The 18894-nt window shown below is 25.6% G+C and overlaps 1 long non-coding RNA gene across 1 annotated transcript in view; it reads left to right on the top strand.

Moving 5' to 3' along the window:
* Positions 1 to 6005: 6005 nt before the first annotated feature.
* Positions 6006 to 18894, top strand: part of LOC107446885 (uncharacterized) — a 44977-nt gene continuing 32088 nt past the window's right edge. Inside the window, exon 1 of the long non-coding RNA XR_011637858.1 lies at positions 6006 to 6230. This is a non-coding gene — a long non-coding RNA (uncharacterized lncRNA). The remainder of the gene's footprint in view (positions 6231 to 18894) is intronic.

Raw genomic sequence — 18894 nt, forward strand, 5'->3', positions numbered from 1 at the left:
TTCTCTTCATTTCTCTTAAGGAAGAATTACTACTAAGGAGTTCTTTTAAAACTAGAAGCAGCCTATTAAACAACTATATAAACTTTTCTTCATTTACAATTGCTATTTTTATTGATAATTATCTCTACCTTAATGATTAGATTCATTCTATTAATCATAATTTTTTATCACTAGCTTTCTCTAACTTAATTATTACTAGCAGTCTGTTATACCTAATAATTAATGTTAAAATTAAAGCTATTAATTAATATTATATAATTATTATCACAAATATTATACTATAATATAAATTATTATGAACTAATTTAATATTATTATGAAGAAATATGTAATTGGTCTTAATGACAATAATGTAACCTTAACACAAATCTACTTCTTTTAGTATTAGAGAAACAAATATTTGAATAACAGCAACAATGGGGATAAAATGAAAATGTTTTAATTTAAGTAACAGAAAAATTCACCGATAATAGATAAAGAAAATTTCTTCAGATCCAATTCCATAAAAACAAAAGTTGGTGAATTTCAAATAAAGAATATGTCCTTATCTATTGATACAACTGCTTATCTCTTTAAATGATTTTAATTTACTTCAACAGAGCTAGAAGCTGCAAATCAGACGGCTTCATAAGCATCTCTTAATTTACAATTACTATTATTTCTTCAATCATCACTATTTTAATGACTATTTTCATTCTACTAATCATTATTTTCTCTTCAAATAAACATCTTATTTATCACTAATGCTCATTATTTTTTATCATTAGCAGTCTTTATCTTAATCATTACTAACAATCTGTTATATCTAACAATTAATGTTACAATTAAAGCACATTAATCAATGTTTCAAAGGAATATATAATTTGTCTTAATGGCAATAATGTAACCTTAATATAAGCCAACTTTTTTTCTGGGCAGTATTTGAGAACCAAATATTTAAATAACAACGACAGTGGGCAATAAAACGAAAATGGATTAATTTACGAAACAGAAAAATTCACCGTAATAGATGAAGTAAATTGCTTTAAACCCAATTTTGTTGAAACAGAAGTTGGTGAATTTCGAATAAAGAACACGTCCTTGTCTATTGATACAACTGTTTATCTCTTTTAACGATTTCAATTAACTTCGACAGAGCTAGAAGCTGCCCGTCAGACGACTTCTTAAACATCTCTTTTCTGGCACTAAATCTCAATTGGTAATTAGAGAAAAGAACTAATCTGAACTTCTTTCCTTTAACTCACATTGAAGAATCTTATTTATCAGAATCGACTTCTAAGAACTCTATTATAGAAGGTGGTTAAAACGATTTTGGCTTATAATAGATTATTGACCGAGCTACGTCTGGGTTTTCAATGATTTAAATTGTGTTTCACTAGTAAAATTTTTCAAATGGATAAAAAGAATTGGCTAGTGTTCGATTTGGGAAAATTCAGTAGTAATATTGATACCTTAATAATATTACATGCTACTAATATGTTGTTTTTACATTATACGTTATAAGAATTATTTTTAGAATATAATTATTTACTATTTATATTTTATTATTATATTATTATTAATATTTTTATATTATACTAATATATTATTATGTAGTATTTAGAGAAAACTATTATTTACTATTTTATACTATTATATTAAAAAATATTATTAACTTATAATATTGTAATTTTATAATACACATTGAAAAATCTTATTTATCTTAATCGACTTTAAAAAAACTCAATAACAGAGTGTTGTTGAAACTATTTATCTCTTAATATATTCTTGATTCAGATGCGTGCGGATTTTCACTAATTTAAATTGTGTTTTTTAATATAAAACTTTTCTACTGGATAAAAAGATTAAAATTAATTTTACAGCAAACAAAATTACGTTTATATTGTGTTATAATATTTTATTTGCGTTATAGTATCATTTATTAACTATATTATACTGTTAAAACTTTTATAAACTAGATTATATCATACTATTATTCCATATTTATTTTATACTATTTTTTTGCTATATACGATTATTAGTCTATATTCTTATTATATAATATTCATTGAAAAAATTTTATTTTTCTTAATAGACTTGTAAAAACTTTATTACATAGGATAGTTTAAGTTTTTTTTCTTTTAATAAATTACTGACCGTTGCCTGTATTTTTGCTAAAGTAAATGTTTCTATTGTAAAATTTTTCAGTGAAATAAGAGCAGCTAGTAAAATAACATAGTAAAATTGATACTATACTATTATATTATTAAATATCGAATTCAAGTTTTATGTATATTTTTTATCATTATATGCTAATTATCTTGCACTATTACATTGCTATATATTATTTAACGATCAACCAGATAACCACCTTCCACAAAGCACTCTAAAGTCGAATTGAGGAAACATTTTCGTCACATATTTGAGAGTTCGCGTTTCATCACAAATCACGTGATTTTGTGACGAAATGGTTCTCAAAATTAACGAAATAGAGCTCAAAGATTGCTGAATCGTCAAAAGCGAGACTCTTATTTCTGAGAGTGTGTTCAAGATCTAAAAGACAGAGTAACCATGTAAATGAATATTTACGTTTAAAAATTAAAAATCACTCTTCACATTTATTCGACATATTTAATTGGTAATTAAAATAGGCTTCATTTACTGGTATTTAATTAATATTATTAAGTATTTAATATTGGTAATTAATGTACACTTCAAATAGACTTCATTGTAATTAAAATAAACTAATTTTAATAGATTGAAAACTAGCCAACCAGTTTTCTTTAACTTTTTTAAGCCTGTATGAAAGATTTTTGTTGTTTAAAAGCTTTTAAATTCTAAATATAGATGTTCTAAATAACAATTCAAAAAATTTTTCTAGTAAACTTAATGATATCACTAAACGAAACAAAATAATTTAAAAGCAATTTCAGAAAGCATATTGCTATTAAACATGATTCCTCTTTTAAAGACAAAAAAAATCCTTTATTAATAACTTTCGTGAACAAGTTCAAACGTGAATAAAATTAAATTAAGCACATTCTATTTAATTAAGGAAACATCAGTATCGATTAATTAGATATTCATGTTTGAAGTTTTGTTCATTTTGAAGTTTTCTTCGAAAAAGTCAACAATGTCAAAAGTGAATCCTAACTAACTGTAGTTCGTTAGTCATCAATCAAGTGCATAAAAATTTTTTATTATTATTCTGTTTTCATTATACAAAAGTATTTTATCTCGAGTTGATCAGTTATGAAGTTAGCAATCGGAAGAACATATTTTTTTTAAATTAAAATTCACTAATATTAAATTATGTTACTCACAAATAAAAACAACCCAAAAAAACTTGTAGGGAAATTAGAAAAAAGTGTTAAAAGCTTAACCCAACGTAATTTTTCAATAGCGGTTCAACGCAATTTTATATTAATATTAAATGCCTCGTACAGCACTCTTTTTTTTAAACAAACTTACTTTTTTTCCAACTTTTCGAATACGGTAACTCAGTATTTTTAACTGCCCATACTATAAAAAAATCCCAGATCAACTTATTGTAAACTGTACAAAACAGTGCAAAATTCAAAAACTTATTTTGAAACATTTAAAGAAAATATTAACAATTCCTATTCTTCAATATCATTTATTTTTTTTTTCATTGTTGAGCAACTGATTAATTTTAGATTTGTGGTAATAAATGTTCACCTCCGTAGCCTTGTGATTTTGAACCTAACCCAGAAGGCAAAATTATTGCATAAAGCATTTGAACGAAAAGGCGTTTTAATGGAATTAATATTTATTCATGTTACAGGGAAAGGCAACGGCGAAATGTTCTTACTGTTACACTGTAAAATATTTCGGTTCAAATTGAAGTAAAAAGTGCTGGAACTCTAAATGCCGGTACTTTTTATCGAAACGCTACCAAAAAATCTGATATACCGTAATTTTTTCAGTAATAATTACAGTAAAATCACTGAATCACTCTAATTCTATAAATATTACTGTAAAAATTACGGTATAATATTTTACAGTAAAAATGGATTTTACGGATGATACACCCTAAGTACCGGTACTTTATACCGTAATTTGATCCGGAATTTATTACAGCGTACTATATCGGTACAAATTTCTAACATAGGCATTATTTTATATTTTTGTTTCTATTGTTGCCGGGTTCATGAAGTTTGTGAAAAGGAAAATTTTAGCTTCCAATCCTAAATATTGTTCGAAATTTTCAACTAAATCATTTGGGAGAGCCGTTTTAAAGAAATTTTTTCACTGCTTCGACATTAGCAATTGTTATGTATTAAACTGTCGAATATTTTATACGGGTTGACATTCTTAACAGTTAACCGGTGACGATTTAACTGATCATTGTACTGGCTTGATCTGTTTCAGTTTTCAAAACCCAGGGTGATGTAGAATACATACAATATTCCTAAATTTAATTTCATTAAATTCAATATAAATAAAACTTATTATACATATCCATATTCAATTACAAAATAATAGCCGGTGTTAGGATTTAATTACCCTTCAACAAGGTGTTAATTCATAAAATGAGGGAGAGGGTTAGTCACTTTCTAAAAAATATGGTTTCGTGAATATTTGTTCAATTACAGTAATATTTATTTAATTACAGTGATTTTTCAGCTCAAATATTGATATACATAAAAAGCACGGTATATCAAATTTAATTTTCGTTCCGTAATATTTTATGGTAAAAATTAATAGAATATAATCTGTTAAAATTGTCGAAAAAACACTGCAGTTGGCATGCCAGTACAAACCGTTTATTTCACAGAAAAATGCTGTTATTTAAAAGCAGGTACCTGTTTTTTTTTTTTTTTTAGCGGATACTGCTATTTTAACAAAAATTTTTATAAAATAGCTGTGTTAGCATTTTGGTCAGTGTGAGCTAAGAGCAGCATTTGTACTACCGACGCAGGGATCCGAACTATGACCACCTCATTTTAGTTTTCCAATTCCCGTGCTGTAAAAAGAACGAGAATTTTTTTACAGTGCGCTTTAAAAAGTTTTGTTTTTGTTTTTGTAAAAAATATGTTTTTCTTCTGTAGAGTTCACAGTTATTTTTTGCAGTGTATATATATATATTATTGCAGTTCACTAGACCTTAGGACAAACATTAAATTGTGTTTAATGTTATTGCACATCAAAAACTAAAATTTACTTCATGAATGACCCTTTCCTCTAAATGTCAGTTTTAAATCTCATTGTTTTTATTTTAATATAGGAAGACAACATGCGATCTCTTACCTATACTCTCTGCATTCTTTGTAAATACAGGACAGGATGTAACGCAACAACAGTGTATTTTTAGAATCCTTGTCGAAAATTAAGTCAAAGAAATATACACCTTCGGGAATACAAATTGAAGTAAAAGCGAAGAAACATCAGCGCTTTTAAAATCTACAGAATCACTATTAAGAAAAGCAGTATTGAAAAACGTCAAAACCTGTTTGATTATCGGAGGGTTTAACTTCTGCAATTTGATTATTCAAATAAACTTGACTTTTATGATTTGTGATTGAAAGCTTTTACTCCAGACGACTTTACTTGTATGAACTTTCATATATTCATAATTCAATTAAATTTATGATAACATATTTTATCCCAATTTGCATAGAAATATTAAAAAACCGTTTCCAACGACATTTTTAAAAAAGCGTTTTGAATAACTAGTCTCAAAATTTAATTTTATAGTGATCTAATTTTTTATTCGAAAAAAAAATATTTTAACTTATCTTTTCTTGATAACTGTATACAAATTTTCCGTAATTCATCAATAAAATTTAAATGTCATATCGTAAACATAAAAATGGTAATGTAATCAGAACAAAAAAATTAGCACTTTAAATGCAAATAAAACGAGTCTATTCAAATTTTCGAAGCCTGTCAAAAGTTAAATAAATAGAACAAGACGAAAATCGAGCCTTTTTACGATATCTTTTTACAAATACGGAATTCTTACATGTTCTTTTTTCCCCTAACTGCAAAGCTTTTTCCCTATCGTTTTTCCCTCAAGTCACAGAAGCTTGATGTGTGTATGCGTGATTGATGAAAGTGTGAGTTCCTATGCGTGCAACTTGAGCAGACGATCGACGAAGCAGCAAATAGCTTCTGCAATCGATTAGAAAAGTGGGGAGGTAGAAAGGAACTCTTATAAAGAGGGGGTAAAGTGATTGGAACACCCTCAATGTGAAAAATTATGGCTAAAGTAAGATGAGGAACATAAGGTATCCAACTCGCACGTAATTCCATTTTTTTTTTCTAATCGTAGTGACGAGCTCTGTAATAAAACGAAGAAAAAAAATAGAAGGAGATTTAAAAATATAGTGAAATAAATTCTTTAAAATATTCATCAAATATGTTGATCAAAAGTAGACATTGTGAATCAAAAAATATGCATTTAAATTTCATTGTTCACTAATTGAAATTTGAATATTACTTAATAAGTTACAGTTATTTTAGAATTTAATTTTCTATATTTTCACACTAATTCTTAAGAAACAGTGATTTTAAACTCAATATCATAAAATATATTTATTTGTTCAGAAAAGATCAATGCTAAATAAATAATACTAAATAATCAAATAAATTAGAAGTTAAAGACACATCGAATTGAATAAATATCGAAGTTCGTGAAATAAAATTTTTGATTCCATTTATAATTTATTCAAAAATAATAATTTTTTATATTTTAAGATAAATTTATCATTAACGTTGCCTAATTTTTCTTCTTTTCAAAAATCAATTACGAAGTTAAAAACTCGGACAGATATATTTCTAAGATAACGGTATATATATTTTTTGTTTTCATTGAAAAAATCTGTTCCCAGTATTTTGAAGTTAAATTATACGATAAATAAGCCGATGTAAGCTTAGAAAAATAACAGAATGAGAAATTGATTAAAAAAATGTGCTTTACAGAAATATTCAAATTTGGCAAAAAGTTTCCAATTTATATGCTTAGCATTGAATCATAGGTGTTCTTAAATAAAATATTCAATAAATTGTGGTATTAAAGCATGAACTCCATTATACAAGTTATAATCAGCAATTTAAAGGTTAAAGAATTTTTTGTTTTACAAAATAAAAAATAATGAACTTAGGTTAATTTCATACAATATTATCAATCATAATAATGTGGTTTTTAAAAAAAAACGAAACAGTTTCCGAAACTGACTGATAGTTTAAAAAATTCTTTGTTTACAATCTAATACAAACGAGAGCTATACAAATATTTTTAATGTGCTAATAGAATTTACTACAAGGAAAACGTTCTATGATATGTTGGGCATGAATGTAAGAATAGCTACTGACTAAAAAAAATAATTAATTAAATTATAACATTTTAGTCAGTAATTATCAATCTATATCTTTGGTTCATCAATGAAGAATTAAAAAAAGTGACTTTAAAACAATTCCAAAGTAAACCTTAAAATTTTTATTCCCATTCTTTAAAAAACTTAATGTCATTTAATTTTAATTGACTTAATGTCATTTAATCTTTAGGGGCTTATTTTTAATATTATTAGATTATTATAATATTATCAGGTGCTTATCATTAATATTATTAGAAAGGTTATTATCGGTGCTTATTATTAATATTACTAGATCATAATAATAATTATTATTATTTCGAACTACAAATATTAAAAACAAATGTTCATTGTCCTAATTTAAATATATGATTATAAATTACCATTAATATGTTATTAAAATTAATTATTATTATATATTATAAATACCTAATATTATAATAACAATACTCAAATTATTTCAACTTCACTGTTGTCCTAGTATTTGACTAAGGTTTTTATTATTATAGGGACTTATTATTAATATTATTAGATTACTATAATATTATTAGGGGCTTATTATTAATATCATTAGAAAGGTTATTATAGGTGCTTATTATAATATTATTAGATCATAATAATAATAATTATTATTACAAACTACAAATATTAAAAACAAATGTTTATTGAATATTAAACTCTGAAAGCATAAAAAAAAATAAACTAATTAATTTAAGTGACACGCCAATAAACGTATTACTGTATGAATACATTTAATTAATCATAAATATTATCTGTATAAAATATTTTGTAAAAAGATTATTTGATATAATCAGCATTGACAAAGAATCAAAATAGAGTATTAAAACAATTTGCGAAACTCAATTGTTAGTTGAAATGCTATCGTAATTTGAATAGCATTAAAAGCATTCTGCCTATTTTATTACAGGAGTTTGCTGTAAAGGGCATTAATCTAAATATGCATATACGTCAATGTTTATTGCTGCTGAATATGTGATTAAATTTGGTAGATAGAACACAGCAGCATTCGGTTGCCATGGTAACGAAGCTCCTCTTCTGATTGGCTAGTTCTCACAATGACGTTCGACCTCATTTACTTTCTGGCATGTTTGCTGATTTGTCTATTGGGGGATATTTTTTTCTTTCTTTCTAATTCTTCATTCTCAGAATAATATCTTAATGTTTCAGAATTTCATAATTTCGTTGTTCTAGTGATGTTTTATCTTTTTTTTTATTCAAATGTTTCCATGTATATTTATCTTAAATGGAAAAATAAATATGGCGGAGATGCTTTTTAGCAAACGATATTAATGCAATTATGTAAACAATTTATCATTTTTGAAAGTAGCATTAAAAGTAAAATTATGATTGAATAAAAAATTTTGGAACAAAACTATTTACTTTTATTTATTATTTTATTTTGCTTCCACGTTATTAGAAAGTGTAATTTCACTCATTTTACTTAGGTATTGATCATATTTAGTTTAATTGAAGAAGTTTGTTTTAAAAGATTCCATTAGTCACAAAAATATATAATTTTAGATGAATTAAAAAATATTTATAAACTTATGAATTGTAGTGCAATTTGTCTTTTTAATTCGAAAATATCTTTGCTAAATATAAAATAGAGATGTTAATGTTTAACATTTTTTATTTCTTTCCAAAAATGTAAATAATTATGATTTTTTTAAAAATTGAACAGTTAAAAACATTATTATTAAATGTTTTGTCCATAAAAAACATTTGCATGCATTGTATTTTTAAAAATCTGATTCATCATTAGAAAAGAAAATTAAAAATTTAAAGAAAAAAATTCAAATTTTAAAAATTGTTTACTAATTTTTTATATAAAAGATCAAAAGAGAACGCGATATTTTTTTTAAAAAGTTCACTAATTTTATTACATATGCTAATTTTAAATTTGGAAACTTAAAATAAAACAATAAAAAAATATTTGATAATGTTAATAAAAACTTAATATACGGTAGCATTTTTATACAATCTACAAAACATGAGCTAAAAACTTTTCAACAAAAACTAGAAAACAATTTTTTAAACAGATATTATTTATAGAGACGAGATTCTAAACATATTTTTTAATCCAAACAATTGAAAAAAATACTAGTATGAATTGATTACAATCAAATATTTATTTACACTTTACATTATTTATATGCTTTTTGTAGAAATTTTACTATTTGTATTATTTATGTTCTCTTTGTTCACATTTCATACCATATTTAATATTAATATATATTGTTATCTAATTATTTTGTGTTATCGCAGTATATTGTAGAGTAATCCAAAAGGAATTGTTTTATAATCTGCATTTTTAGAACCCTTAGCAAAAAAGGAAAAAATATGCACATCAGCAAATTATTATTTAAGCAAGAAAATTATTACGAAATCTAATCAATCTCTAATAAGGAAGACAGGAATACAAACATCAAAACCTGTTTGCTAGTAAAGAAAATAAAAGGCAATGATATTAAAAAAAATCCAATTTACTTCAGGTAATCAAACTTCTTCTTAAGTTTTTCATCCCGCCTTTCTTAATAAGTAATTCGAGAGATTTCAACAGTGTTTTTATTTTTCCCTTGCTTATCATATTTTTCGCATCATATTTGACAGTGATATATATTAACCCCTTCCTTCTCGCTCCCGTGAAAATGACGGGGTGATGTTTCGCCCTCTATTTCTCGCTCCCGTGATGTTGGCGGGCTGCAGTGTTCTGTAATAGCGCGCCAATAAGAATAAATCTAATTCATTTCTTTCACCCGGAAAACATTTTATTTCTCATTTTACACACCAGATGGCAGTACTAGGATATTTTTAAGGTAATTGTAGATAGTTGGTTTATTTTAAACTAGATGTCATCACTAATCAAATACGTAATGCAAATACAAAAGGCAATAAAATAGGCACTTTTACGACCGTTTTCTTGAGAATTAACCGATCGTTAAGATTAACCGATATAATAGCAGTTGTTACAGAACACCCTGTGTATAGCATATTAAATTTATTTATTTTTATAATATACTTATTTTACAGTCATTTATTTAATCTAACTGCATGTAAATTTTAAAAAAAAATATGCGATGTAGTAAACATAATTTTAGCAAACCTCCATAAATAACGCCATTTTGAAACATGGCACAGTCATATCAGAGTTAGTCAGACTTTGTCGATTGAAGTGAAAGAAAAACCTAAACTCATTTTCAATTCAACATCGTTAAATCTTGATGTTCTTGGCTGAGTGCCAGCTACTCAATCGTAAAATGTTCCCACCTTTTAAGGCGAAGTGGACAAATCGTTTTTATATCATGAAACGAAAAGGAGATATTATCTATTGTGTACAATCTCGCTATGTATTTATCAAATTTATTTCCCTCTATAAATTTGAGCGATAAGTTCAATGGCCACTTTTAATTTTAGATTGTCACTAGAAGTTTAGTATTTTATTTCATTTATTTATTTTTGCTTCTGTTTTCTTAAACAATGTGCTAAAATAAACTTTAAAATTTTAAATAACTAAAAAAGCTGAAGTGGCAAAAGAATTTAGGCCAAAAACAAAACAAAAAACGTAAAATTATTTTATACTAAAACAAAAAAAGTTTTTCAAAAAAATTGAAAATATGCCCTTATTTATTGTTTTTTTTNTTCATTGTTAAAAAACGAAATGTTTTTTTTTTTCTTTTTTGAGAGGATATAAAAATAAAAACTCCTTGGTCTATTTGAGGTGATGAACAATAACTACATATTATTTTAACTTTACTGTTAATTAACGGCATTATTAGTACAAAAGTTATTAATAAAAAAAGAGCTATGTTCCAGATCAGTGCTGATTCGTAACTCTGAAGGATTGATAAAACTTTAAAGAACACAAATGAAATTAAATAAATAAAATGTGAGTAAACTGATTAATAAAATACTGAAAGAAAACACAAATAATTAAGATCAAAAGGATAAAACGTCTTTGAAAAAAACGCGCTAAGAAGCAGCAGAAATTTCAGAAAAAAGTATCAATATGATAAAATTAATTTATTAATAATTAATAAAATTAATTTTTTAATAAGTTCAGAAAATGAAATAAATGCAATAAATAAATAAATATTTAAATACCGTAATGTTAATGTTAGATTAAATAAATGTAATGTTTAAAAAGTTAACAACTGATTAAAAGCTCAACATGAAAACACTGAAGGAAAAAAAAAGTATAAAATAATGAAAATTTAAAAAAAAAGTTTTTATATTTTTATATGTAAAAAAATGAACTTAGAAACATACAAATTCACTTAGAAACAAAACATTCACTTAAAAACATACAAATTAGAAATAACAGTCGACATGTTTCAATCGCTCAAAAATAGGCTCCCATTTACAAGGTTTGCCAGATGTGAATGAGAAGAAACAAAAGTGATTTGAAATATAAAACTTAAAGTTTCCAACGAAAAATAAAAAAAATAGAGGTAAGAAGCAAACATTTTAAAACAAGTCAACTGTTATTTTGGATTTGTATATTTCTAAAGCGAATGAAATTTTAAGCAAGTAATGAGTTTTTATGTATTTCAATCAATCTGTTAATTTGTGTCTTGAACTTTTATGTTTCAGTCATTGATTTGGGACCTTTTTATAATAATCGGCTTTTGAAATATTATTTTCGAGCAAAATCTAGAATTTTAAAATATTATTTCAATGAAAAGAAACATCAGAAACTATATATAAGGCATGTAGGCATTATTATAAATGACTTAGCATTCTTTTGATGAGATTTAATCTTGAGGAACATAATTATTTCAAAGGTATAATTTGAACCATTTTTATATTACCGAATATTTCGATTAGGTTAAAAACGTTTTTGTAGAGGTATTCTACTTTTGCCATTATAGTAGCAAAATTGCCAAACGAAGGCAGAATTTCATTACGACGTAATAATTGCAATTGGCAAAAACATTTATTCGTGATGTGCTTTCGAGTAAATTTGAGTAATGAATTTCATAAGCAGCTCCAACATTTTCAAAAATACTCACTTACGATGGCGGTAATTACTTTTATAGATTTTCGTGGTTAAGTTTAACAAAAATAATATTTTCCCCGGAGAGAGAACACTTTTATGCATATTTAAAGCATAAATGAAAACAATGCCGAACAGCTTGTTTCAAAAATAGATGAACGTAAATTTGGATTGCGTGCTTTTTGCTCGTAAAGTAGGAGAAATGGAAAACTGTGTCGTAAAGCGCATTGATTTTAAGTTATTTTAAAAATAACACTCTTGAAAACTAACACTCTTCTTGGAGTAAATGTAATGAAAACAAATTCGTCCTAAGTGCTTTGGGAATTTCATGGAGATTCCGAGAAATGTGAAAATAAAATATTCTTTCATAACCTTTTATCTTGATTAATAAGGCTTATTAGGGAAGATTTTGTGAATAGAATCTGATTTTTGGTAGAATAGATAATTTTATAGATTGTTACACAAGGAAAACAATTCTGATAAAATGAACGTTCTGTGGGGCAATAACGATTCTAATAATAAAACAAAAACATAATTTAGGTAATAAAACCAAAATATACGGTATTTAAATTTTCATTTGGTAATTTTTCCGTTCGTATGGCAATGCTTATTCGGAAATTCTTGTGTTCAAAATTATAGGTCTTATAATCTCACATTTAGTAAAAAATATATGAAATTGAAAAGTAAATTTAACCGAATAAATGGTTTTTATGCCATTCTCTAAAGTAACATGATAAAATTACCACATTTTACCATATTTACCAAATTTTATCACATATTATAAAACTATATTTGTTCTCAATTTTACCAAAATTATTACCAAAGCGGTTTGGTAAAAATTATTGTGCTTTTTGGTGTTACCACAGAGCCAGAAACACAGCAAATTTTACCATATTCTGTCAGTTTAATCATACTTTTTTCAGTGTACGGTGAGAAATATTTTATAAGTATTAATAGGAACTACAGTGAACTACGTTTAAAAATTAAGTTTGTAATTTAATAAAATCTTTGAATTTTTTAGATGTAATGTATATTTTAATCGCAGTATATATGTATATTCTATATTCTAATAAAGCAGTGTGAAAAAAATTTTCAATTTTAAAAATGAAGAAAAATTGTATTTTGGCTCATTGAAATTAGATTTCTTAAAATGATATTCCTAAATTGTACAGATATTTTTTTTAGTTTGAGGAATTACTTACTAAAATTAACATGTACTGAAGCATTTAACTATTAAAGTTTTGTTTGATTTTTTTAGCGTATGAAGTGCAAAAATATAACTATATAACTAGGCATTGAATAATTGAGTCAATTGTAGCAGAATTTAAAAATTCAGTTCACCATTTTAAAAAATATGTATACAAATCTAAGTATACGAAGAACTTATAAATTAGCTGTTAACTAAAAAATATCCTTCCAAATTCATAATATAAGTAAGTTTCAAGCATCTGAAAGTTACTAATTCTATGATACTTTCTAAGGCCTATTTTATTAATACTATGCATTAATGTGACACTTTCATATGTTTTAGCTTAAAATTTAAGGGAAAAAATCAATTCCATAACCAAATCATAAACCAAAAAATGAATAATTAAGTCAACCTTTCTTCAATATAAAACATTAAGAGATAGAGAATCGAATCAAATCAAAATCACTGAACAAGAAAAAGTCACTTGCTTATACAAATTCATTTTTAACCGTAAATAATAATTCTAGATGTATTAAAGATATCTATAATCTTTTGAGAGCTTCTATCACTTATCATTGTATTGCTTAAAAATCGTTTGCTGTTTTTTTCTTTTTTTGAAAACCATTTTTATAAAAATGTTATTTAATTTATTATTTTTGTTTTTGCTTTATTTACTTTCAATACTACAACTCACTTGAAAAGCAAGACGATTTTTTTTTTACTCATTGCGCAGACATTTCGTTCTTTACATTAATTCTATAACTTATTTTGATTTCTGTAACTTTTTATTCGTTTTGATAAAATAAAATCTAAATTTAAAATTTAGCTTTTAACAAATTAGGATTTACTAAAACAAAACTCTCTAACTACACAGAACAATTCATTCTAAAATTCTGTGCAATCCTTTAATTTCTTTTAGTCTGCTTTTAAAAAAAGTTAAGTGGTTGAAAATTATTCAAATAAGAAGTCATACATGCCTAAAATAGTCATTCTTTAAAAAAAAGAGCGAAGTTATTGAATTTTACTACAATAAGTTTGAATTCTATCAGGTTTTCTATTAGTATTCACATTAGTATTACATTAGTATTTACATAAGTATAACATTAGTATTTACATTAGTATTACATTAGTATTTACATTAGTATAACATTAGTATTTACATTAGTATTACATTCTATTAGTATTTACATAATTACTTTCTGTTTTAACAAGTTTCTGTTTTAACAAGTACTTTTCGTTCGCTTTACAATCCATTAAACCACTAACAACAATTTATTACTTTAAAATTTCAATGTTTCTTAAATAAATTTAATAAGTAGGAAAACATATCCGAATTCTCCGCATTTTTCTTCTTCTAATTACTAACAGTTTTATTTATATCAGAGCAATACCTTCCATCAATTTCGGAATTACAGTTAATTAATACTATTTACATTGAAAGCGCAGTTTTTAAAAGTGGCATTTATAAACTTTTAATGGAAATCAGATTTTGAATAATTTTCTTATTTTCAACGGCAAAGAAAATCTTTCGTTTTCTCCGAATTATAATTTTTTAAATTCGAAATTAAAATTAATTAAATTTAATTGAATTAAATTCTTTAAGCATAGTAGCGAAAAATTCACGACATGAGCTCAACATTGAATATGGCCCAAAAACAAATAACTTTTCGCGAAACTATTGGAGGGGGGGGGATACTGAAATAGAAAGAAAGTGTTAAAAAGCATTTAAATTTGACATCGGTTACTGAATGCTGCCATTGCTAATATACATTTAAAAAATTATTCTTAAATAAATGAATGTTTTTTGCAATAAAAAAACTACAATATTTTATTATCTGCCGGGTGGACATTTATAAGAGAAAGTTATTTTATTCTGCAATTCATTCTCTTCCCCCCCCACTAGCTGAGCCATTGTGGCAGTTCTCCACTGAGTAAAAAAAGATATGGTCAAAACTACCAGAATATGGTAAAATTTAACGTTTTTCTTACTCTATTGGAGAACCAAAAATCTGAGTTTTTGCCGAAACGCTTTGGTAGTAATGCTGGTAAAATTAACAATAATACATGGTTTTATAATATGTAATAAAATTTGGTAAATGTGGTAAAATTAGGTAATTTTATCATGATACTTTAGAAATGGCTTAATTTTCAGTTGTGCATTTTTTACTAAATGTGTGGTAATAAGAACTATAATTTTGAAAACCATGATTTCTGCCAAACCGTTACCATACAAACGGAAAAATTACCAAATGAATGGTTTAAATAGCGTATATACTAACCATAATTATAGTTTCTTTTTACCAGAGATGCCATCATTATACAGCACAGTAATTTTTTTCTCGATGTGTTTATATTCTTTGTGTCTATTTCTCTATGTGTTATACTTATAAAAATAACAAAACAATTTTTTTTTCAGAAAAAATCTTTTAATTAAATTACAATTTATTCCCAATTATAACAGAAGCACAGGAATTCTTGCATATTTTATTATGAATTAATTACTTTTTCTGATATTTCATTTAAGATACAAAACGTTCAAATTCAGTTGAAATTATATAAGCCCAGCTTTTACCGTTTAGAATTTAAATAAAAATAAAATAATGCCCAAGTAAAATAAATGTAACAAAAAATACTTTCGAAATTAATTAAATTAAGCTATTTCTGAGATATTTGACTTCGTCTTTCTTCTTTTTTGATTGCCTTTATTTCAAAAGCGGTATTTGGAAAATTAATTTTATTCGAGGTAAATTAATTAAATATTTGACTTGCTAAATTATAATTTAGAAGAAACATTCTGAAGATATATTTGCACAAATAAATTTCGATGTTATTTGACATCAGATTATAAGTTTTGATGAAACATAGTAAATATTATTCTTTTATTATTATTCTTTTAAGTGAAGTTGTTCTTATTAGCACAATAAAAAATAATTTGGTTTTTCACTTTTTCTTTTTAAAAAGCTATTAAAACACTTAAAATGATTATTTTTTTCGTGTTATAACCAATGAGATTTGTAAATTTATGATTTTTATAAATTGCTTTTATTCAAATCGTTATAAATAAAAATTTAACGAAGCTCTTTTAGTTTCCTTTTAGCGTGTTAGAGATAACTTTTTACCATATTTAAAGATTTTAAAAATTATGTTCAAAAATTTTGAAATTGAGTTTTTTTTTTTTTTTTTACTTAAATCGTAAAAAAAAAAATTATTTTTATTCTTTTTCATTTTGTCTGTTGAACAGACAATAAAAAAAAAATTTGCTCACTGTTAATTCCCACCAAACATATAGATGGCGCTGCAAGCGCAAATTGAATTTACGCTTGCAGCGCCATCTATATGTTTGGTGGGAATTAACACTCACCAAAATTAGAAATTGATGTGTTTGATAGTTTTTTTAGGAACGCAATTGTTCCTTATTGCCTCTATTGACAGTCAACATGATTTTTTTTTCCTTAAAAATTGTTGAACCATCGAAAAAAAATTTATAGTTACGAAACTTACAATTTTTTTTAATTATTATTCCTTATTAATTTAATCGTTTTATCAGAAAAAAATGTCGAATATCTATCTGAATGATTTTTTTTTCATATTTAAGCCATTTAAGAAAATTTTATAAATTCTTATTGGCGCGTTTTTATATTGCGTTTATTATTATTATTATTATTTTTATTTATTTATTTATTTATTTATTTTTTTTTTTTTGAGTGAGTGAGTGACTCAAATTGAGATGAACAAAAAATATTTAAAAGATCTCAATTTATGTTTCGTCTATTAAAGCAGGGTTTCTTAACCTGTGGTTCATGAACCTTTTAGGGGTCCATGGGTTGAATTTTGGGGGTCCACCGACTACTCCTAATTTTTAAAATGTTTGGAAGCCTTCCCATTGCTTGTAAAATGAGCTGTGGCTGTGGCAGCTATAATTCCGTTTTCTACAGTGTATCTTTGCGAAGCGGGATTTTCCACACTTGTGACAATAAAAAACAAAACATTGAAATTGATTGAATGTTGAACATGATGCTCCTTACCTTGTTGAAAACCATTACTCAAGTCAATTTATTAATTAAGGTAAAGCAGCAACAACATTAAAAACATTTATTTTAAAAATTTTGTATACTAGTAAAATAGCAAAATTATATGTTTCCTAATAATTGTTTTTTTTTTTTTTGCAATAAATTTTTTTACTGGGGGTGGTCCGTGACTTCTTAAAAATTTTTAAAAGGGGTCCATTCTACCAAAAAGGTTAAGAAACACTGTATTAAAGCAATAATGTAATTTTTCCAATGTTCAAAATTTTTGACAAATGCTATTTTTTAACTAATTTCACTCAAAGCAGATGAACAAAATAAATGTATGTTTTCAAATAACGCAATTAATGCGTTCAAAGCGTTAATATTTTTTTTTTGAAAAGAAAAATAATTACTTTTGATACGAACTATTAAATAAACAGAAACACGGTAAATTTCTTCATCTTATATTTAAATGAAAGAAATGATATTTTACGGTGAAAAAAAGAAAATAACTTTTCTAGAAAAAAAATTCTAAAAGTCTTTTATTTCAGGTTTATTTTCGTACTTTTGATTTCATACTTTTATCTTAGAATAAAACAGGATATCTCAAGACAGCTCCTTTTATTTATTTATTTTTGCGTTTTTACATTTATTTTTAAATTTTGACAGTATTTACTTATATTTTAATACATAGGTAAATTATATATGTTGAGGAGTGGTTTTGACTTAAGAGTTGTTGAAGAATTAAACAATTAATGTTAAAGCATAAATATGACATTTCCGGCCAAATTAAATTCCTAGTGCACTTTAGCATCCAAATAGAGTCTCGGTGCTGCCATCTAGTGTGGCAGAAACTAGACGTCCAAATTAACATCGCCAACGGTATCTCACCCATTGTGGTGGTCCTGAAAGAGTAAATACCACTTCTAGAGAACGTACTAGGTCTACTCATCGGGAAGACTGATCGTGCAGCTCATAGGAAATAAAATTTAAAAAAAATGTTAAAGCTATTTAACTAGGCATTGTTGCAGTATCATTACAAAAACAGGTTGCTAAAACCAGAATAGCTGTAAGGATGTGTGTTACATCTTCAACACACGCACTGAGTGGCGCTGCTGTCACTAAGATATAGCGCTTACAGGCAGGGAAAGAGAGCACAATACTTATTTAATAATCCTTAGAGAGAGAACAATCATTCAAGTGACACAAAATCGTTGTGCTACTCTATAAAAGTTAGGGAAAATCTTGCAAAGTTACTAGTACGAAACATTTTAGGGATATAAAGCGAAACATCCCTAAAATGTTTCGTTTTAGAGATTAAGGGAAATCTTAGTAATTAGAGTTGGTTTGTTAAATAGGTCGAGGGAA

The sequence above is a fragment of the Parasteatoda tepidariorum genome, chromosome 10 (assembly GCF_043381705.1).
Source record: "Parasteatoda tepidariorum isolate YZ-2023 chromosome 10, CAS_Ptep_4.0, whole genome shotgun sequence".
Lineage (NCBI taxonomy): Eukaryota > Metazoa > Arthropoda > Arachnida > Araneae > Theridiidae > Parasteatoda > Parasteatoda tepidariorum.